General features: G+C 34.3%; 1 long non-coding RNA gene across 1 annotated transcript; it reads right to left on the bottom strand.

Annotated features, from left to right (window-relative positions):
* Nucleotides 1-2401: 2401 nt before the first annotated feature.
* Nucleotides 2402-7271, bottom strand: LOC125780196 (uncharacterized). Its single transcript, XR_007423610.1, has 2 exons — nucleotides 6524-7271; nucleotides 2402-2599 (listed from the first exon to the last, which is right to left on the bottom strand). It is a non-coding gene; the product is annotated as an uncharacterized LOC125780196 (long non-coding RNA).
* Nucleotides 7272-7525: the final 254 nt, after the last annotated feature.

Raw genomic sequence — 7525 nt, 5'->3', positions numbered from 1 at the left:
CTTGTTGAAACCACATGTCAACCAAGTTCTGTTCTTCCATTTTTGGCAACAAAAAGTTTGTTAGCATCGAACGATAGCGATCGCCATTCACCGTAACGTTGCGTCCAACAGCATCTTTGAAAAAATACGGTCCAATGATTCCACCAGCGTACAAACCACACCAAACAGTGCATTTTTCGGGATGCATGGGCAGTTCTTGAACGGCTTCTGGTTGCTCTTCACCCCAAATGCGGCAATTTTGCTTATTTACGTAGCCATTCAACCAGAAATGAGCCTCATCGCTGAACAAAATTTGTCGATAAAAAAGAAAAGAACCGAACACTGATTTTGGTAATAAAATTCAATGATTTGCAAGCGTTGCTCGTTAGTAAGTCTATTCATGATGAAATGTCAAAGCATACTGAGCATCTTTCTCTTTGACACCATGTCTGAAATCCCACGTGATCTGTCAAATACTAATGCATGAAAATCCTAACCTCAAAAAAATCACCCGTTACAAGAAAATCGACTTTATACTTAAATATTAAGTTGTGGAATTCTTGCAAATTAACTGCCGTTATGGATTTATGTCCACTTCAGTGAGATGAAGAAGGTTAACTAACTTAAATATGTGAATTTTATGATTTGAAGTATCTCATTATGGATTGAAAAATGTGTTTATACAAGAAAATCGTCGTTGTACTTAAACATAAGGTTGTGGAATTCTTCCAAATTCACTGCCGTTATGGCTTTATGTCCACTTCAGTGAGATGAAGAAGGTTAATTAACTTAAATATGTGAATTTAATGATTTGAAGCAACTTATTATCGACTGATAAATGTGTTTATACAAGAAAATCGTCGTTGTACTTAAATATTAGGTTGTGGAATTCTTGCAAATTCACTGCCGTTATGGCTTTATGTCCACTCGAGTAAGATGAAGAAGGTTAATTAACTTAAATATGTGAATTTTATGATTTGAAGCATCTCATTATCGATTGATAAATGTGTTTATACAAGAAAATCGACTTTATACTTAAATATTAGGTTGTGGAATTATTGCAAATTCACTGCCGTTATGGCTTTATGTCCACTCGAGTAAGATGAAGAAGGTTAATTAACTTAAATATGTGAATTTTATGATTTGAAGCATCTCATTATCGATTGATAAATGTGTATATACAAGAAAATAGACTTTATACTTCAATATTAGGTTGTGGAATTATTGCAAATTCACTGCCGTTATGGCTTTATGTCCACTCGAGTAAGATGAAGAAGGTTAATTAACTTAAATATTTGAATTTTATGATTTGAAGCATCTCATTATCGATTGGTAAATGTGTTTATAAAGAGTGATTTTTTAAGAGCTTGATAAATTTTTTTAAAAAAAAAACGCATAAAATTTGCAAAATCTCATCGGTTCTTTATTTGAAACGTTAGATTGGTTCATGACATTTACTTTTTGAAGATAATTTCATTTAAATGTTGACCGCGGCTGCGTCTTAGGTGGTCCATTCGGAAAGTCCAATTTTGGGCAACTTTTTCGAGCATTTCGGCCGGAATAGCCCGAATTTCTTCGGAAATGTTGTCTTCCAAAGCTGGAATAGTTGCTGGCTTATTTCTGTAGACTTTAGACTTGACGTAGCCCCACAAAAAATAGTCTAAAGGCGTTAAATCGCATGATCTTGGTGGCCAACTTACGGGTCCATTTCTTGAGATGAATTGTTGTCCGAAGTTTTCCCTCAAAATGGCCATAGAATCGCGAGCTGTGTGGCATGTAGCGCCATCTTGTTGAAACCACATGTCAACCAAGTTCAGTTCTTCCATTTTTGGCAACAAAAAGTTTGTTAGCATCGAACGATAGCGATCGCCATTCACCGTAACGTTGCGTCCAACAGCATCTTTGAAAAAATACGGTCCAATGATTCCACCAGCGTACAAACCACACCAAACAGTGCATTTTTCGGGATGCATGGGCAGTTCTTGAACGGCTTCTGGTTGCTCTTCACCCCAAATGCGGCAATTTTGCTTATTTACGTAGCCATTCAACCAGAAATGAGCCTCATCGCTGAACAAAATTAAAGCGCGAAACACATTTCGAACCGAACACTGATTTTGGTAATAAAATTCAATGATTTGCAAGCGTTGCTCGTTAGTAAGTCTATTCATGATGAAATGTCAAAGCATACTGAGCATCTTTCTCTTTGACACCATGTCTGAAATCCCACGTGATCTGTCAAATACTAATGCATGAAAATCCTAACCTCAAAAAAATCACCCTTTACTTAAACATAATTTAACGGAATTCTTCCAAATGCACTGCCGTTATGGATTTATGTCCACTTCAGTGCAATGAAGAAGATTAATTAACTTAAATATGTGAATTTTATGATTTGAAGCATCTCATTATCGATTGATAAGTGTGTATATAAAGGGTGATTTTTTAAGAGCTTGATAACTTTTTTTTTAAAAAAAACGCATAAAATTTGCAAAATCTCATCGGTTCTTTATTTGAAACGTTAGATTGGTTCATGACATTTACTTTTTGAAGATAATTTCATTTAAATGTTGACCGCGGCTGCGTCTTAGGTGGTCCATTCGGAAAGTCCAATTTTGGGAAACTTTTTCGAGCATTTCGGCCGGAATAGCCCGAATTTCTTCGGAAATGTTGTCTTCCAAAGCTGGAATAGTTGCTGGCTTATTTCTGTAGACTTTAGACTTGACGTAGCCCCACAAAAAATAGTCTAAAGGCGTTAAATCGCATGATCTTGGTGGCCAACTTACGGGTCCATTTCTTGAGATGAATTGTTGTCCGAAGTTTTCCCTCAAAATGGCCATAGAATCGCGAGCTGTGTGGCATGTAGCGCCATCTTGTTGAAACCACATGTCAACCAAGTTCAGTTCTTCCATTTTTGGCAACAAAAAGTTTGTTAGCATCGAACGATAGCGATCGCCATTCACCGTAACGTTGCGTCCAACAGCATCTTTGAAAAAATACGGTCCAATGATTCCACCAGCGTACAAACCACACCAAACAGTGCATTTTTCGGGATGCATGGGCAGTTCTTGAACGGCTTCTGGTTGCTCTTCACCCCAAATGCGGCAATTTTGCTTATTTACGTAGCCATTCAACCAGAAATGAGCCTCATCGCTGAACAAAATTAAAGCGCGAAACACATTTCGAACCGAACACTGATTTTGGTAATAAAATTCAATGATTTGCAAGCGTTGCTCGTTAGTAAGTCTATTCATGATGAAATGTCAAAGCATACTGAGCATCTTTCTCTTTGACACCATGTCTGAAATCCCACGTGATCTGTCAAATACTAATGCATGAAAATCCTAACCTCAAAAAAATCACCCGTTACAAGAAAATCGACTTTATACTTAAATATTAGGTTGTGGAATTCTTGCAAATTAACTGCCGTTATGGATTTATGTAAACTTAAGTGCGTTGAAGAAGGTTAATTAACTTAAATATGTGAATTTTATGATTTGAAGCATCTCATTATCGATTGATAAATGTGTATATACAAGAAAATCGTCGTTGTACTTAAATATTATGTTGTGGAATTCTTGCAAATTAACTGCTGTTATGGATTTATGTCCACTTCAGTGAGATGAAGAAGGTTAATTAACTTAAATATGTGAATATAATGATATGAAGCAACTCATTATCGATTGATAATTGTGTATATACAAGAAAATCGTCATTGTACTTAAACATAAGGTTGTGGAATTATTGCAAATTCACTGCCGTTATGGATTTATGTCCACTTCAGTGCGGTGAAGAAGGTTAATTAACTTAAATATGTGAATTTTATGATTTGAAGCATCTCATTATCGATTGATAAATGTGTATATACAAGAAAATCGTCGTTGTACTTAAATATTATGTTGTGGAATTCTTGCAAATTAACTGCTGTTATGGATTTATGTCCACTTCAGTGAGATGAAGAAGGTTAGTTCACTTAAATATGTGAATTTAATGATTTGAAGCAACTCATTATCGATTGATAAATGTGTATATACAAGAAAATCGTCGTTGTACTTAAACATAAGGTTGTGGAATTCTTGCAAATTCACTGCCGTTATGGCTTTATGTCCACTTCAGTGCGGTGAAGAAGGTTAATTAACTTAAATATGTGAATTTAATGATTTGAGGCAACTCATTATCGATTGATAAATGTGTATATACAAGAAAATCGACTTTATACTTAAATATTAGGTTGTGGAATTCTTGCAAATTAACTGCCGTTATGGATTTATGTCCACTTCAGTGCGATGAAGAAGGTTAATTAACTTAAATATGTGAATATAATGATTTGAAGTAACTCATTATCGATTGATAAATGTGTATATACAAGAAAATCGTCGTTGTACTTACACATAAGGTTATGGAATTATTGCAAATTCACTGCCGTTTTGGATTTATGTCCACTTCAGTGCGGTGAAGAAGGTTAATTAACTTAAATATGTGAATTTTATGATTTGAAGCATCTCATCATCGATTGATTAATGTCTATATACAAGAAAATCGACTTTATACTTAAACATAAGGTTGTGGAATTTTTGCAAATTCATTGCCGTTATGGATTTATGTCCACATCAGTGCTATGAAGATGGTTAATTAACTTAAATATGTGAGTTTAATGATTTGAAGCATCTCATTATCGATTGATTAATGTCTATATACAAGAAAATCGACTTTATACTTAAATATTAAGTTGTGGAATTCTTGCAAATTAACTGCCGTTATGGATTTATGTCCACTTCAGTACAATGAAGAAGGTTAATTAACTTAAATATGTGAATTTTATGATTTGAAGTATCTCATTATGGATTGAAAAATGTGTTTATGCAAAAAAATCGTCGTTGTACTTAAACATAAGGTTGTGGAATTCTTCCAAATTCACTGCCGTTATGGCTTTATGTCCACTTCAGTGAGATGAAGAAGGTTAATTAACTTAAATATGTGAATTTAATGATTTGAAGCAACTTATTATCGACTGATAAATGTGTTTATACAAGAAAATCGTCGTTGTGCTTAAGCATAAGGTTGTGGAATTCTTGCAAATTCACTGCCGTTATGGCTTTATGTCCACTTCAGTGAGATTAAGAAGGTTAATTAACTTAAATATGTGAATATAATGATTTGAAGCATCTCATTATCGATTGATAAATGTGTTTATACAAGAAAATCGACTTTATACTTAAATATTAGGTTGTGGAATTCTTGCAAATTCACTGCCGTTATGGATTTTTGTCCCCTCGAGTAAGATGAAGAGGGTTAATTAACTTAAATATGTGAATTTTATGATTTGAAGCATCTCATTATCGATTGATTAATGTCTATATACAAGAAAATCGACTTTATACTTAAACATAAGGTTGTGGAATTTTTGCAAATTCATTGCCGTTATGGATTTATGTCCACCTCAGTGCGATGAAGATGGTTAATTAACTTAAATATGTGAGTTTAATGATTTGAAGCATCTCATTATCGATTGATTAATGTCTATATACAAGAAAATCGACTTTATACTTAAATATTAAGTTGTGGAATTATTGCAAATTCACTGCCGTTATGGATTTATGTCCACTTCAGTGCGGTGAAGAAGGTTAATTAACTTAAATATGTGAATTTTATGATTTGAAGTATCTCATTATGGATTGAAAAATGTGTTTATACAAGAAAATCGTCGTTGTACTTAAACATAAGGTTGTGGAATTCTTCCAAATTCACTGCCGTTATGGCTTTATGTCCACTTCAGTGAGATGAAGAAGGTTAATTAACTTAAATATGTGAATTTAATGATTTGAAGCAACTTATTATCGACTGATAAATGTGTTTATACAAGAAAATCGTCGTTGTACTTAAACATAAGGTTGTGGAATTCTTGCAAATTCACTGCCGTTATGGCTTTATGTCCACTCGAGTAAGATGAAGAAGGTTAATTAACTTAAATATGTGAATTTTATGATTTGAAGCATCTCATTATCGATTGATAAATGTGTATATACAAGAAAATCGACTTTATACTTAAATATTAGGTTGTGGAATTATTGCAAATTCACTGCCGTTATGGCTTTATGTCCACTCGAGTAAGATGAAGAAGGTTAATTAACTTAAATAAGTGAATTTTATGATTTGAAGCATCTCATAATCGATTGATAAATGTGTATATACAAGAAAATCGACTTTGTACTTAAATATTAGGTTGTGGAATTATTGCAAATTCACTGCCGTTATGGCTTTATGTCCACTCCAGTGAGATGAAGAAGGTTAATTAACTTAAATATGTGAATTTTATGATTTGAAGCATCTCATTATCGATTGATAAATGTGTTTATAAAGGGTGATTTTTTAAGAGCTTGATAACTTTTTTTTAAAAAAAACGCATAAAATTTGCAAAATCTCATCGGTTCTTTATTTGAAACGTTAGATTGGTTCATGACATTTACTTTTTGAAGATAATTTCATTTAAATGTTGACCGCGGCTGCGTCTTAGGTGGTCCATTCGGAAAGTCCAATTTTGGGCAACTTTTTCGAGCATTTCGGCCGGAATAGCCCGAATTTCTTCGGAAATGTTGTCTTCCAAAGCTGGAATAGTTGCTGGCTTATTTCTGTAGACTTTAGACTTGACGTAGCCCCACAAAAAATAGTCTAAAGGCGTTAAATCGCATGATCTTGGTGGCCAACTTACGGGTCCATTTCTTGAGATGAATTGTTGTCCGAAGTTTTCCCTCAAAATGGCCATAGAATCGCGAGCTGTGTGGCATGTAGCGCCATCTTGTTGAAACCACATGTCAACCAAGTTCAGTTCTTCCATTTTTGGCAACAAAAAGTTTGTTAGCATCGAACGATAGCGATCGCCATTCACCGTAACGTTGCGTCCAACAGCATCTTTGAAAAAATACGGTCCAATGATTCCACCAGCGTACAAACCACACCAAACAGTGCATTTTTCGGGATGCATGGGCAGTTCTTGAACGGCTTCTGGTTGCTCTTCACCCCAAATGCGGCAATTTTGCTTATTTACGTAGCCATTCAACCAGAAATGAGCCTCATCGCTGAACAAAATTTGTCGATAAAAAAGAAAAGAACCGAACACTGATTTTGGTAATAAAATTCAATGATTTGCAAGCGTTGCTCGTTAGTAAGTCTATTCATGATGAAATGTCAAAGCATACTGAGCATCTTTCTCTTTGACACCATGTCTGAAATCCCACGTGATCTGTCAAATACTAATGCATGAAAATCCTAACCTCAAAAAAATCACCCGTTATACAAGAAAATCGTCGTTGTACTTAAATATTAGGTTGTAGAATTCTTCCAAATTCACTGCCGTTATGGCTTTATGTCCACTTCAGTGAGATGAAGAAGGTTTATTAACTTAAATATGTGAATATAATGATTTGAAGCATCTCATTATCGATTGATAAATGTGTTTATACAAGAAAATCGACTTTATACTTAAATATTAGGTTGTGGAATTCTTGCAAATTAACTGCCGTTATGGATTTATGTCCACTTCAGTGAGATG

The sequence above is a fragment of the Bactrocera dorsalis genome, unplaced genomic scaffold (genome assembly GCF_023373825.1).
Source record: "Bactrocera dorsalis isolate Fly_Bdor unplaced genomic scaffold, ASM2337382v1 BdCtg183, whole genome shotgun sequence".
In the NCBI taxonomy this organism is placed as follows: Eukaryota; Metazoa; Arthropoda; class Insecta; order Diptera; family Tephritidae; genus Bactrocera; species Bactrocera dorsalis.
This window is presented reverse-complemented; position numbering and strand designations above follow the sequence as displayed.